This window comes from Diadema antillarum, unplaced genomic scaffold (genome assembly GCF_040938485.1).
Source record: "Diadema antillarum isolate AM-2024a unplaced genomic scaffold, OU_Dant_1.0 seq00001086_RagTag, whole genome shotgun sequence".
NCBI classification, from domain to species: domain Eukaryota; kingdom Metazoa; phylum Echinodermata; class Echinoidea; order Diadematoida; family Diadematidae; genus Diadema; species Diadema antillarum.
In genome coordinates this window covers 253,630-273,631 of record NW_027271906.1, presented here as the reverse complement: position 1 = coordinate 273,631, position 20,002 = coordinate 253,630, and the positions used below count along the sequence as shown (strand labels likewise).

General features: G+C 39.3%; 1 pseudogene; it reads left to right on the top strand.

The window, feature by feature from the left end:
• Window positions 1-16,965, top strand: part of LOC139743486 (structural maintenance of chromosomes flexible hinge domain-containing protein 1-like) — a 43,370-nt pseudogene extending 26,405 nt beyond the window's left edge.
• Window positions 16,966-20,002: the final 3,037 nt, after the last annotated feature.

Genomic DNA, 20,002 nt, shown 5'->3' with positions numbered 1-20,002 from the left:
GATAATGCTATTTTCCCATTTGATACTGAAATTATGCTTTTTCTCAATACCTTGAAAATTACTCAATGCATAAACTTATAAAAGGGTCAAAAGTCAAGTAAAAATCATCAGTTCCCCAAATACCTGCACTCCAACATTTTAATCATTCATCCAATTGAACCTAGTTCTAGGAAAGTGAACATTCAGCCCATTTGTGGCAAACCTGTCATTTTAATATTTTGCCTATTGTGTGAAACTGTCATCACACATTGTCAAGACATTGTACTATAGACCTATTAGGAGAACCATGCATTATGGCGGAGGCATATCAGTCGCCGTAGCGATATATCTAGTTTCTCCATACCTCACAAATGTGGTTTGAGGTATCTTCATGGAAATTATATATATACCCATGTACTGACTGGCAGTGATTATCTAGGGAATTATTGCTTCCATTTGTGGCCCCCTTCCCCCTTCTCCCTACCCCCAACCATCCAGGATGCATACGGAAACGTGACAGGCCAGGACGTGTCAGGCTCCCTGGAAGTTCACCTGATAGGCGGCAGCAATGGCACAGAGGTTCCTTGTCTCCACGGCAACAAGCACGCAATGCAATTCAGCTTTAACAAGGGATGTGCGCATGTTGAGGTGAGGGGAGGAAGAAGGGAAAAAGATTAAAAAGGGAAACAAAATTGTTGAGCAATTGCTTCAGAGCTGCTAAGCTATCATTGCATTATCATATTTATTTTAGCCAAAGATGTTGTTTGATTTTTTTCTCCCAAGTTTTGCAATGTTGTCTATTAAATGTTTTCCCTTTTAAATAATTAGCAAGGTGGTAATCATGTTATGTCCCGGGAAGATTAGAGACTCCGACTTTGTGATTAGTATTGAACGATATAACATATTCCTGCTGATATCACATCAAGAAGCATATCGTGTACTGTAAAATGAGGAATGTTCGCGTGCATTTCAATATCGCTAATTTCGCGAGAGCCGAGTTTCGTGAAATTAAAATGCAAGCTAAAGATCTTGTCCACACTATATGCATTGAATGTTAGAGGCAATTCGTGAAAATTTCATGCTGCGAATGAGGCCGTTGGCTCCCATTTGCGAAAATTTCATGCCATGAAAATTTTGTGTTTCGCAGTACTTTGCCTGACTAAATGGTGTAAACATAGAATAATGTAGTGCGATAGTGAAGAGCTTTCCACATGTGATTTGTGTATTTCCGTTTTTCTGTATGTGTGTCTCTTGCTCTGTGTATTCTCATATTCTTCTCTCCTCTTCCCCCCCCCCCCTCGTCTTTGCTATGCTACTGTACAGAACGTCTCGCTACAAGAGAAAACTCCGGGTCGAGATGGCAACGAGTACACGCTTCACTTTGTCCTCAACTGCAAGGGGGTGACAGTGGACCCCTACATCCTCCCTTTCCTCTTCTACAATGGTAAGAAACTCTTTTCAACCCATAGCAGGAGGACCGTTTGGACCCTTAGCAGCACTGAAAGTCAATAGCCCTGCATTGTGCCCCCCCTTCATGTTCTTATGCAATTTGGCCACGATGTTCAAGTTGGTGTTAATGCATTACTCCATTACCATGTTTGTCCGTTCAGAATCATAACTGCGGATCCCATTGGTCTGCATTTTAATCCATATGATTTGCAGTTTTTGTATGTTATGTACGATACTATGTCTATGGTACAATATTTGAATTTAAGTCTGTGTACACTAAGTCTGTAAATTGTATGTATTTCATCACTGTTCCTTGGGGTAACATGTGTGGGTTCACATGCGTACGGGCAGTAATAAATGTTATATAATTCATTTCTAGAATCCTCTCATCTGATTGGTTAAAAGGGGAGTCATGAAAATAACTGTGCCTATTTTTTGAGTTACTGTGACCGGGGCCCGGGCACAGTTAGTAAATAGGTTTTAGAGACAGTCGCGACCCCGTACACGTAGATCGCTCATATTATGTACGCACCAATGATACGACCGCCGCGCATTCAATCAGCGTGCTGTAAAAGAGACTAGCGGACTGGTTTGGAGACAATCGCAACCCCATAGTACACATAACGTACACTGTACATATCACTGTACGCACCAATGATACGACCGCCGCGCTGTCGATCAGCATTGATTACGAGTGCTGTAAAAGAGACTAGAATCTATATTTTCGGTATCTATATTTCGGAATCTATATTTTCGGTATATAAAACAAATAATGACTGCTTGATATTCGGGGTACAGTTAAAATTATGTAGGCCCTCGGTGATGTGAAAACCGTAACCATGCCCTCAGCTTCGCTTCGGGCATAGTTACGGTTTTCACATCACCTTGGGCCCATAATTTTAACTGTGCCCCTCATAGCAGTCATTATTTGTATATTGTAACTTTTGTGTGCCATGGCCGACATGTTGTCACCATCCTTACCTCTATCGTTTTGTGCTACATGTACAGTACGGTACAGTACAATTTTTTTACTCTAGCTTTTGTGTTATGTTTGTAATGTTTATAGTGTGTATATGCTCTTAATCTGGTCCATTTGATGATGATGATGATGATGATGATAATAATACATTGTACATGATGATTGTTGTTATTGTTATTATTATTATGGATTGGGTAAAATCAAACTTAAAGGGATAGTACAGTATTGGTGGAGATGAGAATTGGGCTTTTAACTTTTTGCGAGATAGCAAGAAAACACTTATGATGTAGTATAGAGCATACCATTTTAAGAGGAATTCAAAGTTTGTTTGATGAAAATCGGGTTTGGAATGACAGAAACATCCAAAAAACAAAGTAAAACAAAGCGATTGTGATAAAGTGTGGGTCCCACACTTTATTAGAATTGCTCTTTTTTGGATATCTCAGCCATTTCAAAACCAATTTTCATCAAATAAACATTGAATTCCTCATAGAATTACATGCTTTTTCATATTTCATAAAAGGTTTCTCAATATCTCACCAAAAAATGTTAGAAACCTGAAATTAGGTCTCAACCAAAACTATACGATCCCTTTAAGCAGTGTTTTTCAAAATTGCGGATGCCTTGCGATCTTAGAGTCATGCTGCACACAGGGAGTTTACGTGTACATTCTGGCTCACAAAGAGTTAATACTAACAAACTGGAGAAGCACTCTGAGAGCGCAGACCTCCGCCAAGCAGCTATATGATCTTGTTCTTCCATAGAGAGCAGTGATTTCCACCCATGATATGTATGCATACACTGAAAATTGTTATATTTCCTAATATACATGTAGAAGCCTTTTGATACGTCATCAACTTCAAGCTGTGCAGCGCGCCTCACCTTTGCAGAAACTAGAGCACGGACTTTAGTGCGCGTATGAAAACCTCAAAAATGTGCAGCTTGAACACACAAGTTTATTGACCCTACCTGCCAAAATATCGAAAATCCTTCATAAAATCCACAAAAATTGCCGAATCACTACCAAAATTTCATCATCTCTTGTGTCATTCTCAACCTTTCCTGTAAGTTATATTGAAATCTGTCTCCTATTTTTTGAGTTATTCTGCACAGACAAACAAACAAACCAACGCCGATGGAAACATAACCTCCTCCCTCGGCAGAGGTAATTATATGATAGCCAAAGGCAAATGAATTTGTTTTGGGATGCACTCCTTTGCCAGCTTTCAGATGTCTCTAGATAATCCTGTAGCCCATCAGCAAATGACATTTTGTGTTTGGATTCGTGTTAGATGTGAAGAAGCAACAGAAAATGGCCCACCTATCAAAGGAGAGGGACTCCCTGAACAAGACCATCAAGTCATACAAGGACATGTTTGAAGGGAAACAACAACTGCTGGAGATGTTTAGAGGTAAGAACCAGAGAAATTATTCAAAACTTAAGTACAGAAGCTGTATCACGTCTTCTTGTCCCCTCCTAATATTGTACTGACTTCCAGGAAGAAGACAAACAACTGTTGTTTTACTTCTAACCTGTCAAGATCCAGGAACTACATTTCTATGGTTTTGTGCCGTATTTCATTATTTTTTATATGATTATTATTCTTCATTGGTAGTGTTTCATAAGTTGGAGAGTAAAAACAAAAAGAACATTTGTGCTTTGAGTCATTGATTTACTGTAAAAGTGGTTATTTTCGTGCGAGTGATTTTTTTTTTTGCGCTTTGCTGGGTAAGATGGATTTCGCAGGTGTTTAATTCTGTGAAATCAGGACATTAAAGGGACTGTACAGTACCGGCTCTGGTTCAGTGGGGATTCATGTTTTGAACATTCCTAAGTGAGTTAATAAGAAACCTTTAACAAAATATGAAAGAGCATGTAATCTTAAGAAGGATTCAACATTCATTTGATGAAAATTGGTTTTCAAATGGCTGATATATCCAAAAAAGTGATAATAATAAAAGGCGACAGGCCACGCCTTTTATTAGGATCTCTTTGTTTAAACTTGTTTTTGGACATCTCAGCCATTTCATAACTAATTTTCATCAAATAAACTTTCGATACCCCTTAGAATTGCATGCTCTTTGATATCTCATAGAGTGGTTTCTGAATATCTTGCAAAACGTTAAAAGCTTAAGCCTCACCTGAACCAGAACTGTACACACCCTTTAACTATGGAACATGTGGCATGCAAAAATGTTCACATGCTTTTTCAAATTGACCCCCTCCCCCAGTCAAAACTTGGTCTCAAATAGCCCAGTTAGAATAGGGTTAACACAACCTTTACAAAGTAAAATATGGCCCCCTCACGAACACTGCATCAAGAAACTCTTTGCGTCATGAATTTGAGCGGACACAAAAATGGCCCGGAAGCAGACCATGAAAATTCAGATGATGCGAGGTCGTCTGAAAAACCAGAACAGGTTTTTATGCCTCCGCCACGAAGTGGTGCCGGAGGCATTATTTTTTTCCTGTGAACATCCTCGCCGCGAAAGTATAAAGCTCCCTAGTGAGTACATCATGAGCTGTTGCATCCCAGTGAGATATGATTTGTTCTGTTCCAGCACTTTTAAAGAAATATTTGTTGTGAAATATCTGCTCTCCCACGACAGATTCTGTGGAGGAGGGAGCGAAGCGAGAGACAAAGATTCGACAAGAGCTGAAGCAGGCTGGAGTCAAAGCTGGTCAAATGGCCACGGTGAGGACCATGTTTGTTATCAATCTCGTAAATTTGCTGTGCGTATATTTGTAACATCAAGTTTCTAAATTTGTTGCTAAAACATCTTTTAGAAAGATCAAGAAGAGTAGGTGAGTTAGATGGAAGTGGAGTAACCTGTCTATTCCTGCTATTCCTATAAAATGCCCTGAAACTTCTTTGTTGAACATGTTTGATTTCCTTCATAAATTTTAACCTGTGAAAAAGACGACTATCTCAGTGAAAATGTATACTAGTATTTCCTGAAGAAGTCATTCTAGGTTCAGTGGGGCTTGAGTTGTATTTTCTTTCATCATGAAATCCTTCAAAGTGAGGCATTTTTCATAACCTGATTGCTGTCATTGTACGTGTTCACCATTCTACAGAGGGATGGAATTGCCGCGACGACGTCGACACTGAAGGAGAAGATCGAGCAGCTGAAGAACAAACCGAGGAGGACTTGTGGAATTCCCCCCATTGAGACGCACGATAAGGAGATCCTTGGCAAGGTTAGATCCATTCTAGCTTTTTGCAGACATGTGTTGACTGGAGGAATGCATATTATAATTAATTATTCTGCATAAACTGGGTTAAGTAGGGAATGTGGCAACAAGGATGAAACCATGTTAGTTTTTTAAAATAAAAATGACACTGTCCCTAGACTTGTTACTAACATATCGTCGCTGGGGTGACAAGACCATGTATCTGAAATTTTGGTGAAAATGACTTTTATTGATTAATGGTCAGATAATGGGTTAAGTGATGTCCTGACCAAATCCCAACTGTCTTACTCCAAAGATGAAGCCACCACGGCATGTCAAAGGAAAGGCCATTCCATTGGCTATAGTGCTGTGGCTGCCATGTTTTTTGGCTCTCCTGAACATTTGACATTTTGTAGATACGAGGTCTTGTTCACCCAGTGACAATATGTAAAAGGTAATGATACTCCTACTGATTTGAGAAAGTGGTAAGTCAAGTGCTCTGTCATTAACGCTGGAAAAAATGAAAGTAATGTTGAATTTTGTCTTTATTTTCTTGATATTGTTGTCCATGTGTGACATCACAAACGGCAGAAGTCCTCTAATCCAACTACAGTGCCACCAAACTTTTAAAGATTCTAAACCTTTAAAGGGATTGTTCCATTTTCCTCAGACTCTGCTGATGTGTTTGTAAATTGCTACATTTAAACATGTATTCATTTTGCTATTACTATGAAATTGCACTTTACTTCAGAAAGCAGGGGGAGTAATTACCCTTAACCCTATTTTAAGTGGGGGTTGGGTCGAATTGACCCACTCTCGACATTTCGCGCCACGATTCCGCAACGCATAAAGATTTTGCCGCATCATTTCATGACTTTTTTCGTTGAAGTCTCCTGCATATTTTGAGACCAAATTTGCGACGTCCGGGTACACCGTTCTGAAGTTACACAATGTTTTGCATAAGCATGTCAACCCGAAAACCGCTCAAATTCATGATTTCGTGTGCAAATCCAATGCAATTTTTTTAATGGTTTAATTGATATAAATTAGATTATTTCAACTTTTAACCATTGAAATTAGTCAATTCTAATGTAGATAAGCTTGAAAAAGTGGATGCAACAAATTTTGGCAAAAAAAAAAGAAAACAAAAGATCTAATAAACAATTAAATACATAAGAAATTAATAAATCAACAAAATACAAAAGAAACTGATTTTGATTTCGCCATTTTTTTACTAGAAAATTGATCGATGTGTCTTGAGGAACTCTGACACAAAAGTTAAGCAATCCTTCAGTCTTTTTGATGGAGTCATAGGTGAAAATATGATTTGCATAATTGATCTATTAAAAAATATAGAATCAACATTTCTCTATTGTTTGAACATGTAATCTTGTAGTTTACATCCGGCTCTATGTTCAGGCAAAATTATGTGGCGATCACGCGATTCCCCCCCCCCCCCCCCCTTAGTAAAAACTTGGTCTCAAATAGCCAAGTTAAAATGGGTTAACATATGTCAGTAACAAGTCAATGGATGGAATAATCTGTATATTTTCTTTATTTTGTTATCCAAAATGACGTCATGAGCTGTAGCAGTTTTCTTATCCACCATTGGTGGCACTGATATTCTAAAAGTTCATAACTTTTGAATTGCTAGTCCTTTTTTCCTCAAACCTTCAGTGTTTTGTGTTCTACAAATATTGCTACTTTCACTAATCCGTGTTTTACTCATGTTTGTACTCTCATACACTGTATTATCTTTTATATCTTTGTGTCATGTATAATCTACAAGGTTTGTATTCACAAGTCTGTCATACTGTTTTTTATATTCTATGTTTGTTTGAACTTTGATACCCCAAGAGGGGTTGAAAGAGTCAACAGAATTCTTCAAAAGAATTCGACAAAATTCTACAACCCACATTTATAGTTTGGTTTCTTTAACGCAAGGACCTTTGTGTGTGTGTGTGTGTGTGTGTTCCTCCCACAGGTGGGTCACCTAGCCGAGGTGGAGGATGAGAATGAGGCACGCGTTATATCCTGGAACATGTCTACAGACTTGGATTGCGTCCTCACCACCACCATGGCCAAGTCCAAGGAGGTGCTAGCCAACAGCCGGAACCGCCAGCAGGTCCTGCCTATCGACTCCATCTTCAAGAGGGACGTGCCCGACTGGGACCGGTGAGTTTCTGGCCGCCACCACCGTTACCATCTGATGGGCCAAAAGCTGCAGTTGACAGAGTGATTTTGACCTCATTACCCCCAAATTAAAGTGTTTCTTGTTCGTAAAAATTTTTCATCCATTCTTGAGTTATTGTGTACACGGACAGACAGACAGACAGACAAACAGACAGACAAACAGACAGACAGATAGAAAACATAGCCTTTGCTGGCTGTAGGTTTCACTTACTGTCGGAGATAAATAGTAAGAAATGGTGTGCTACAAAAATGAGTAATGTAAAACGAGGAATGTTCGCATGCATTTTAATTTCGCGAATTTCACGAGCGCTAGGATTCGCGAAATTAAAATGCAGGCGAAAATTCTTGTCTACACTATGCATTGAATGCCAGTGTCAATTCATGAAAATTTCATGCCGCATATAAAGGCTGTCGGCTCCAATTCTCGAAAATTTCATGCCGCCAATATTTTATTTTTTACAGTATGCTAAACATTATTTTCTGTCAATAAACACGTAGTTTTGAAAACTTGTTAATTTTTGGTTTGCACATAGTAAGGACAATGCTGTGATGATGTTTTGATGATGTTTTAATGATTTTTCACCTACAGAGTCCTACATCTTGAAAGAGAAATTCTTGACCTGTACTCTAAAATCACTCCTGGGACTTGCAGATATAATGTATGAAATATGTAAGTGTTTAGGTGTGTGTCATCAGTGAAAGTTTGTAGTTTTCTCTCCTCTCTCCTCTCCCCTCCATACCTGCCAGGCCCCTCCCTCACCGGAGAATATCAGCCTTGAAGACCAACTTTAGACCAAAGGGAAATCCCACTTTCATCAGACATCTCCTCAAGTTCAAAGCCCATCATGAGAATTGCAAGATAGGTAGATATGTGCTTGTTTAGACATTTTGTCGCCTTGTAGTTTCTTGTGATGTTTTGTTTGTTTGTTTGTTTGTTTTTTGCCCCTAATAGGTTCCAAGATTGGTTTCAATATATTCCTTTTGCTTTTGCATGTTTTTTTTTTTTTTGAAAACAATATCATGCTTTCAGGGTCTGTGTGATTAAAGACCAATGTTATGTACATAATTGCTTGTGTGATGAAAATTTAATCTTGAAAGATCTACATTGTAGGTTCTAGATTAGCATGATAATTTTACAAAAAAGGGGGGGGGGAGGAGCCCCCATAAGCCACTTTTATGTCATTCTATGATTTCCTAATAACAGTGAATTACTGTATAATATATGCTGAATATTTCACAAGGTTTCATTATCACGAATATAAAAGCAGGCTAAAATATCAACCCTGATTCTGATTCTGAGTATTTTACACTTCTATATAAAAATCAATTTTCTCTTATTCTTTATGTTGTTATGCCTCCGCCACGAAGTGGTGCCGGAGGCATTATGTTTTCGGGTTGTCCGTCCGTCCGTCCGTCCGTCCGTCCGTCCGTCCGTCCTTCCGTCCGTCCGTCCTTCCGTCCGTCCGTAATGAATTTTGTGGACAAGGTAACTATCAAAACCTGTTGAGGTATCCTACTGAAACTTGGCATGTATGTGTATTAGGGGGTGAAGTTGTGCCTATCAACTTTTGGGTGCACATGCTCAAGGTCAAAGGTCAAAAGGTCAAGGTCAAATACATAAAATTTCACTATTTCCACCATATCTATTGAATGCCTGAAGATATTTTCTTGAAACTTAGTGTATACATGTATTACCCAATTAAAATTCTCTGGTGAAAGTTTGGGTCATGAGGTCAAAGGTCAAAAGGTCAGGGTCAAATACATAAAATTTCACTATTTCCACCATATCTATTGAATGCCTGAAGATATTTTCTTGAAACTTAGTGTATAGATGTATTACCCAATTAAGATTCTCTGGTGAAAGTTTGGGTCATGTGGTCAAAGGTCAAGTGCAACACTTCAAAATTTTACTATTTCCCTCATATTTATGCAATGCCAGCAGGGTTATTTTTTTTTTTTTACACTTGGTGTATGCATGTGTAACCTATTAGAAATTCTCTGGAAAGTTTTTCTTTTCTTTTTTTGCCTCAAAGGTCAAAGGGTCAAAGATCAAGTGAAAGTGCTGAACTAACTTTTTCCTCCATATCTCGGAAGTGGCTCAAGTTATCTTGAAACTTAGTACATATTATGCATGTTCTACCTGAAAGTGATTATCTTACGAATTTTAGGGTCAAGGGCCAGATGAAAATGGTAACAATTTACTATTCAATTCAGAAATTCACACCAATTCTCCACACCTGTACCTTGAAAATTACTCAATGCCTAAATATATGAATGGGTCAAAGTCAAGTTAAAGTCCTTAAATCCCTAGATACATGCTCTCCTATTCATCCAATTAACCTACAGGTCAAGGAAGGTGAACATTCAACACATTTGTGACAAATTTGTTATTTCAATATTTTGCCAATTTTGTGAAAATGTAATTACACATTGTCCACATGTACTATCTAGACCTATTGGGAAAATCATGCATTATGGCGGAGGCATACCAGTCGCCAAAGCGACATTTCTAGTTACCTTTATATCTTTTTAGGCAGTATTGTTATTTATAGTGTTATTATAATAAACATCATTCTTGTTTTAAGTAGTGGTAGTAGTAGTAGTTGTTGTTGGTGTTGTAATATGATTACCATAATGGATATTTTCATCACATACCCTCATTGTCATAATAGGTATTCTTATGATTGATTTGAATTTTGCAAATGTTAGGCATTTCACAATTGAAGCATGTGGTCAAATGAGTTGTATGTGTCTGAGTTATGTAGACAACTTTTGTGGCAAATAGCAGCATAGAAGTTTCCATACTTACTAGAAGGGAGCTAGCTAATACTGTATACGCTATAATTTTCACGTACGTAAATTTTCGCGAATTGCCGCTGTCACACATTTTCGCGAGTGGTTAAATTCGCGATTGGGGGACCAGAGAAAATATGAAGTGGCAAAGAAAGTGTGAATTTTCAACTTACTAGCAAATAAGAATGATACTAGTTATACACTGCATGAAAAAGACTTGCCAAACTCTGCGAACTAGTAAGTTAGAATTCAACATTTTTGAAGTGGTTAAGTCCATCGCGCTAGATTTCTGACGAGTGGTCCCCTTGCGATAATGGATTGGCTCTCTACAGTATTCGTAAGTAGACGTGGACGTGCGTAAACAAGCTTATAGCCAGTATGGTCTGTTCGGTAAGCCGTGACATGGTATACTAGTACTGAAATGTTCGTATCATCAAGGCAAGGGATTCATTTTGGAAGGTAATATTTTCGCGTGTTGTTAATTTCGCGAATAGCTCCCGACTCGCGAAATTCGCGAAAATAAAACCCCCGCGAAATATATAGCGTATACAGTAATACAGCGTTCGTCCCCAACACTCCTTACTTTGTATCCTTACTTTTTCCTGGCAGCCTTCGGCCTACTGACCCAGGACACCGTCATCCTTGACACGTTGGACGATGCCACAGCGTACAGACAGCTGGTAAGGTGTTCGGTATACAAATAGCGAACGGTCATGAGTGCGATGGTACAAGATTTTGCAAGAGGTGAAAGATAGAGGTGCTCTATTTAATGGAGAGAATCTGAGTTGAATAGTGCACCTCATCTTTCACCGAGTGCAAAGCCGATCGGTTGAAGTTGTTGACAAAGATGAGTGACAAAAGTATGTGCTTGTATTAAGAGTGGTTGTAATTGTTGAGTGCGTGCGGCAAATGTTTATTTATTGTGACATCAGAGCCGTGTGATGGAACAAAGACTTAGGGGTCAATCATGAGTTTAACACTGGAGTCTATGGAAAACGATAACGTCAGCCATGCGCTATCCAGTTATGCTCAAACAGAATTCCATGGCTGATAGTTACAGCGTGCAATGGAACTTTTAACTAAATGTCACGTGATGGGCAACTGACCAGTCGGATAGCTGCATTCTAATTTGGTGGTGTATGATAGAAAAAAATGTGCCCAAGGTGTTATACAGTTGGTCATCAGTACCAAAATAATGGTGAATCAAATTTAGAATGTAGGATGTGGTGGCATTGCAGTACATTCATATATTCACACAGACACACAGACACACATACACACATACACACATACACACATACACACATACACACAGACACACACACTCACAAAAACGCACAAACCAACAATAGGGTCTACATTTATACCTTTATACATTTATATAGGGTCTAATTTATACCTTCACAGTGCTGACTAGGTAAAGCGAAACATTAGATGGAACCCCTACTGTGTACCTCTTGCTCATCCACACACACACACACACAAACATGTACAGCTGTACGTCTACATATTTCTTTTATTCTTCTAGTATTGTAGCTTTGGCAGAGTTGTAGTAATGATATTACGGAGCTTTAGATTTTTCGAGATGCAAACATTCAGAGGAAAAAAAAAAGTTGTTCTGAGCATGCGCAAAATGGCTTATCAAAATCGATCCATGTATATCTCGCATCGTCAGAGTTTTCACTAGCGTTCTGGGCCATTTTTGTGTCCGCTCAATTCACGATGCAGAGAGCCAATTGATGCGCCGATCATATGGGGGTGCAATTTTACTTTTCATAGGTTGAGGCCTATTATTCTACTATTCAACACAGTGCAGGAAGAGAGGGGAATGTCCAGTGCAATCATCTCAATTGTCTTTGTCACAAATGTAAAGCTCCCTATTGTGTTTTAAGAGGAGAAACTTGTTTGTAGTAAGGAATAGTGGCATGGATTCCATCGTCTCATCTTCTATGTAAGTTCAGAGTTTGATTGATCAGCTTCAGGTGAAGTTTGGAGATGAAGCTTCTGACATTCATTCAGACGTATGTGATGTCAATCATAAATTCTTTGTTTCTCTTCTTAAATGGCAGATTGTTCAGCACATGCGCTGCCCAACCCTGCTCACTCGTGATGGTCACCGCATCCGCAGCAACGGCAAGTTTGGTGGGACGCAAAACTTTTGCCCGCCCAACCTCCATGGGTTCATATTCGGAGCACCACCCCCGGCTGAGCTCTTTAAGTTTGAAAGGCAGATAGGTGAGAAGAAAAAGCTCTCGTTTCATCCTGTGTAAATGAGAAAGATACACAAATATATTTTGTATATATGTATGAAAATTAAATGTCACAGTGGTAATTTGAATATCTTTAAAATCGCTGCTCCCAATGGTAAAAACTGCCCTTAAAGCAATTTCGCATGTAGCATATGCACATGATTTCTACTGACGCTTTCAAACATGTATACCAATACTGTAAAACATCATCTGTTCTCGGCATGAAATTTTTGCGAATTGGAGCGGACGGCCTTGTATGCGGCATGAAATTTCGTCAATTGCCTCCAACATTCAATTCATACAGTGTAGACAAAAACTTTCGAGTGCATTTTAAATGTGTGAATCTTGACTCTCGCGAAATTGGCGAGAAATAAAATGCAAGCAAACATTCCTCGTTATACAGTATTTTTTAAATCATTGCTCCCAATGGTAAGCACTGCTTTTAAGGCAATTTTGCATGTAGCTTATATACACAATTTCTACTGACACTCTCACACCTGTGTACGGTCAAACCTGTCTATAGCGACCACCTGTCTATTAGTGGCCACTGAAAAATCCCCCCGTGAGAAAAGCCCTGGTAAAGACCCTGTGTATAGCAGCCACCTGTCTAGCGCGGCCAGCGGCCACAAATTTTGTTTCCCGCGGTAGATTTTAACCGGCCACAGACCCGATGGAGCTTTAGCTGAGCCAATAATTCAGCACATTTTTCTGCTTAGTAGCCGTGCTAGTCATTCATGGGCAACATTTAGTGATTGCCACCGCTACATTCATCACTCATTCGGTCATGGGCTAGTGTTCAGCTTTCTTCACGACTGTACACATGCTTTACTGTGCAACAATTTCATAAACACTGGCATTCAGTGTTCAATGCATGAAACACACGTGTGCATACGTATACACATACATAAACAACATGTAGGCAATGCACACAAAGTTGGATAACCTGTCTTTTGACCGATTCTGTGACGCGCTTTGTGTATTATCGGCATGGGCAGCGCCATTACTGCGGTGTCCCAGCCGACCCCCCCTCTCACACGCATGGAATGAAAAACTGATGCATGGTTGCTTTAGCCAATAAGCGTCTCGTACTGAATGCGCGAATGCTTGCTTAGTGCGGGAACCTTTGATACAAGTGCGCGATAATCATGTTACCTGGGGGGTGGGGGAGAGCAGGGGGGGTCGGCTGGGACACCGCAATTTGAGCTAATGGCTGCGCCCAGTGCCACAAAATGTCTGCTGCCCTCAACGAACCCGAATCGGTCAATAGCATCCACCTGTCTATTATGGCCACTCTTTTAGTTTCTTTTGGGTGGCTGCTATAGACGGGTTTCACTGTACTAGTATTCATTTGGTTCATGTCATGCCTCACATCATGTGATCTCATTGTCGTGCACCGTGTGACGCTTTGCCCCCGCCCAGAGCTACTCCAGGAGCTGACCAAGGCAGTGGTCACCAGGGAGAACGCGCAGACGGAGCTGAGCTGTCAGGCGGCGGCGCTCCGCTCTGACGACATGATGAGCAAACAGAGGGAGTGTCAGGAAGCAGAGGAGCAACTCACCCTCGTCAACCAGAAACTGAGTGAGTCTTCCCACGAGCCCGGGAAATTTCATGTTCAGGTGTTTGGGTTAAATACCTTTTTTTTCTGACAAATTTCCTGTCAGCCGATCAGATGCAAGGGTTTCTGAGTAGCGTTTATTTTAGCAAACAGTTTGTCCAAGAAAGTTTAATTTCATAAAGTGTTTGGGTCGGATCCTTTGTTTGTTTGTTTTTTTTTTCTGACAAATTTACTCTCAGTCGATCAGATGCTATGATTTTAATAGCTTGCAGCAGTTTGTTCGAAAAAATATCTGAGAAAAGGCTTTATGAAGTGCCCTCCCCCTTTCAAATGGAATGTGTATGTATGTTTGCATGTATGTACATGCATGTATGTATGTACAGGTGTACAGTGCACTTCCGTTATAACAAACACGGTTATAGCGAAATTCCGGTTACAGCGAGGTACAAATAATTGCCACAACGTTATCCAATCTAGGTATTTTTATTGTCTATTAGTTCGGTTATAACAAAATTTCGATATAACAAAAGAGGACTCGAGACTTCGTTGTAATGGGAGTCAACTGTATGTATATACGTGTATCTGTGTGGTTGTTAGTTTGATTGTGTGTCAGTCATATTACATTGTATTGTGTGTGTGTGTATGTGTGTGTCTTTTGACAAGCCGCTCTAGTTCCAAAAATTGACTGACATTGATACAAACTTAAGAATGTCTGACAGCTTCATTATATTTAATACTGGAGATATATTGATATATTATATATTTCCTTTTCATCAGAACTGGCGGAAAAGGATGTAGCCGCTTCGCAACCAAATCATTCCGGAAGTCACAGGAACAATGACACTAGTCGCGAACGCACAACCACAATGCAGCGAGGGACGTCACGTCGGTCAGCCTCGGCATCAGTGGGTGAGAGTCCGCGGTCGAAGCGTCGGAAACCGTGAAGTTCACATGTGCGTTAATCATCCTAGTGAAAATATTTTCCTGTGTGGAGTGAAACTATTGTAAGCGATCACCTTGATAAAATGGGTTGAATGATGTAATGCATCCAGAATACAGTAATGATTTGTGAGTCTGACTTCTGTTTTCATCAAAAGTGCGTGTGACCAGGAATGTCGCCTGATTCAAGTTTCTTCCATGTGTAAGTGCGGCCGCCTGGACAATAGCGCACTCGTGTTTATCTGAGAGTGTGTCCATTGAATCTCACAGTGGTACATTATATTGTTTTCATGTCTGAACCATGTGCAAACTCTGGTGAAGCAAACAGTTTCTTCCGTGTGTAAGACTTTTATATGATGAGCGCGGTCATTTCTGGTCATTTTTTGTGTTTGCGTTTGTTACAATTGTACATACTCCAAAAGCTGCATCACTTTGGTGATCCCTCGCATTTATCCCTAAGTTGAATTATCCTTCGGGTTTATGCCAGGTTCAAGTGTGTACGTGTGTGCCACACTTACACACCGCTATAGCTTCTGACCATTCGAGCATTGAGAATTTAGGGTTTCTGGGACAAACACTGAACTAGGGCTTTCTATAGCTCAGTCAGTAGAGCACCGGGCTAGCAATCCGGAGGTCTCTGGTTTGAATCCCAATGGATCCCATTTTCTTTGCTCAATTTCCACTTTTATATGATGACGCTAATGACATCGATGGTACGAGTGTTTGGTGATCTGTTGCATAACTTTCTCACTTCTTCCAAGCCTACAGCATGTTTGCAATTCCCTTGCATTGACATGAATGACTGGGAGATTTATGTGCATGTTGTGCCAAAAAAGCAGACAAATTAATAATCTGTCACTCCTCACCATAATTATTCTTTTGCCAATTTGCAAGAAAAAACTGCACTCACGTTTTTCTTCGTTGGTTAAAAAGGTCCAAACTTTCATGGAATGCATGTTTGCAATCCCTTTGCATGCGTATACTTACAAGGTACACACTGCACTCTCATAGACATTTTTATTTTTTTTATTATTAATTTTTACATATCATACACTGTGCTATTTTATCAAGCTTTGTACACTCACATTCACTACCAACACAAAAGCTCATGTATGTATGTCTGCAAACATACGGGGAGATTCTTTGATAAGGGCAAACTGTTGGTCGATAACTATTCCCGAGGGAGTGTGAAATTATTGAAAGTGCAAATCAAGCTTTGCAATAGCTGAGACATTTGGTTTGTGCATGGGTATGGTGAGGGAAAACACTGCAACATACACCCTTTTTTCTTTTCCCTGTAGCGTCTGTGCATCTTGTTGGTATCTTTTTAGCTCCATTCATAGAAGTGTAATGATTTGTGTTATGCTGTGAATGTGCATGTTAAATTCTCAAATCTTGATATTTCATATTCTACCATTGTACACGTGCATCTTGGTACCATCATTGGTACCTGGCATGACGTTCCCAATTTCACTGCCATTAACATATTTTGCAGTGCGGCTGAAAGTAGACAATTTTCATCACGCACACATCTGTGACATAATTACAAGACATGTGTCATGAATTACCATATACAGAACGGTCGCCAAGAATAAGCTATAAGCTTGACCCTTTGGCAACCCATGAGACAATACGTTAATGCAATAAGAGAAGGGGGGGGGGGGGTCCAACATGATGCTTGTGGAAAAAAGGGATAATAAGAAGAGGGACAGAAAGTTGATCAGGAACAGAAGCAGTGCTCAGTTGATTGCTATAGAGTGCAAGTACTCCGTGTCATCCAGCAAGTTCTGACTGAAATAGAGGTTCCCTCCGTTAAACAGTTCTGTTTTCATTCTCGTAAGGTGTACTGTTATTGAAAGACTTGAGGGGTGAAGGAGGATCGCTTTTAACGTCCATTCGGCTGCGTCTACTGCGTATAATGTGCGTTCCATGGCTTGCACCCATTTGTCGATTTGCTCAATGACGTACGTAGAATAAACATTGCTTTTCACAATGGCTTGGTGGGGGTGTTATTTGGTTGCGAGGGGCTTAAAGGGCTAAACTCATGAAGTTTAAGGGAGCCATGTAGTTGGTCCTTTTCAATTGGCTTCCAATGTCCATCTGTTGCCTTTGTTAACCATCAATTTGCCACAAGTCATTCTTTTGTTTTTTTCACATATGGCTCTCTTCCTGACTCATTCTTTTTTTTTTCTCTCTCTCTCTCCCTCTCACTGTATCTCCCTCACTCTATCCCTCTTCTTCTTCTATTTCTGATGAACATTAAAGGGTACATATATTCCAGTTGCTGCGAGAAAAGTAAAAGCAGGGAATAGAATCGTAGAGTACGGTAGCTCTGTTTGATGTATTGTTCGTTTTTATGTGACAATGATGTGTTTCTTTGAAAACTGCCATAGTTCCTTTAATCCTCTAGGTGCCACATCATAATACCTGTCTATAGGTTCGTGTGTGAAATTTTGTGCACTTTTGACTCATTTACACTGAAGGGGTTAAAGGATAATTCATGTTTTTAATGTACATAAATGCTGATTTGGATACTTTCCAAGTAGAATTTCTAGGCATTAATGCTCTTTCTTTTCCTTTTTTTTTAAACTTGCAATGAGCTGTATGCAGTAATTAAGTTCATCTGTGTACATATTGATGAGAACTTTGCTAGGCCAGCTGACAGTCGGTTAGACTTGATTGTTGACAAGTCCATGAATTGAAGTTCGTACTGAAGAATTTTATACTGCAGTGTAAATAATTTCTAAATGTGAAAAGAAACGATTTGAAACAGAGCAGTCACAAGTAAGTGAAGAAGTTCCATTTTATTTCCATTTTTGTTTTATTTTTTTTATTATTTTTTTTTTAAGGGGGAAACTAATCCAAGTAAACAGATTTTTAATGTTGAATTGTTATGTATCCTTGGATTAACCCATTCAGTTTTCCGCCAGCACAGAGGCCAGAGTTCTCAAGGATTTCATAACGCGAGGCAAATAGCATATCCTCAGCTGAGAGCTAGAAGGGCTTTATCGCTTTTGTATAGGGATACTGAGTTATCACTTATGAGTATCATATTGTAGAGCTCGACCTCCTCTTCAGTATCATATCAATTTTAAATTGTTTCCTTTTTTTTTACTGAAATGTTAGACATTAGAACCACAAAGATGCTATTTGATCCTATATTTGTAACAATGCTTTTACCCACATTTGATTTGATAAATTTTTTAGTTCATGAATATCGATTGGTTTGCTTTTATTTATGCTCAAATCATAGTACATGATAGCCCCCTTCTGGCCCTCATCTGATGATATGTTCATAAAAGTTGACTCGAGCAAAAGAGTTCTTAATTAAAAAAAGAAGTTGAACTCAAAAGTGGCACATTGGATGGTTATGTGAAGAAGAAAGTCCATTGTAGTACAGTACCCGTTACCCTAATTTATGGGAATTGAACTATGAATGTATGATAGCTGCAAGATGGCACGAACGTCATCAATTCTCTGTTGTTGTATTTTTTTTTTCATAGTATGAGCCTGATCCTCTCCTGGTTGGGAGTCTACATAAAGCAAGGCGCAGCGAGTTTTGGGAATGTGTTTGAAAAGGCCAGTGGTATTTGTACAGTTGTGTATATTTCTAATTTGTTATACAGTTGAAACTTTGTACACTTATTAGTGTGTTAGAGAAAGCAAATGAGGATTCATGAATGTCAAAATTTATACTTCTGTCCTTAACTTTTTTCATTTTTTTTTCATTTTTGTAGTTTATATGTGCCAATCTATACATGAAAAGGCAATATGTAAAATTCAGTATTGATATTGGCTTGCTCACTGTTTGTTCCCGCCACGCACACATTGAACAAATTATGCAAGAAATGTGACTTTCCATTTTGATTCATTGTGATTTCAATTCTTCATGAATATTCAGTGACAATTGATACATAAATTGACAATACAAAGTACATATACATTTGACCAAACTAGTGAATAAATGCGAAGTACTAAGTCACTATTTTCAAAATACTTGAGTGAATGCATTGAAATCAATTAGAACAAGTCAATGATACAATTCCAATTTAAGAGGTAAGGAAAGGAATGCGGGCATCTGCAATCTGAAGCAGATCCTTGATCATTGTTGGCATCCTCGAGTGTGACATTACAGCAGGCCTCCCAACCATTCTGAATTTGGAGGAAAGAATCTGAATTTTGTCCATTCCCAACTTTTGTTTCAATAGGCATTTCCTGTTTTTCCTGATAATTTCACTACAAACTCTGATGAGAATAACCCTTTTCTTTCCTACTTTTGAGCCAGATCATCCCTTTTTTTTTCCCCAGTAAGAACAGTTGGGAGGTCTGTTATAGCAGGCATGATGTGTTTTCTCTTGATGAGAGTGGGCATCACCCGTGCTGCTGTACAAAGAGAATACACTTTGAGGTTTCAGTCTTTCCATTAAAACTTTGGCACATTAGCTTGCTACAGGTGGTCTTTGGATTTGATGTAAGCACTGCCATTAACCCCCCCCCTTCCCCCTCCCCCCCCCCCTTTTTCCTGGGGTTAAGCAAACATGGTCTGTTTCTGAAAACAATGTTGACAGATATCAGAAGTAGCTTCCCCATCTTGAGCTTATCAGCTTGTCTTTTGAGAAATGAATTATTGCTGTTGAAATGGTATCCATGATAATGAGCTCTTGATAAAGATGCTTGATTATGACGGTAAT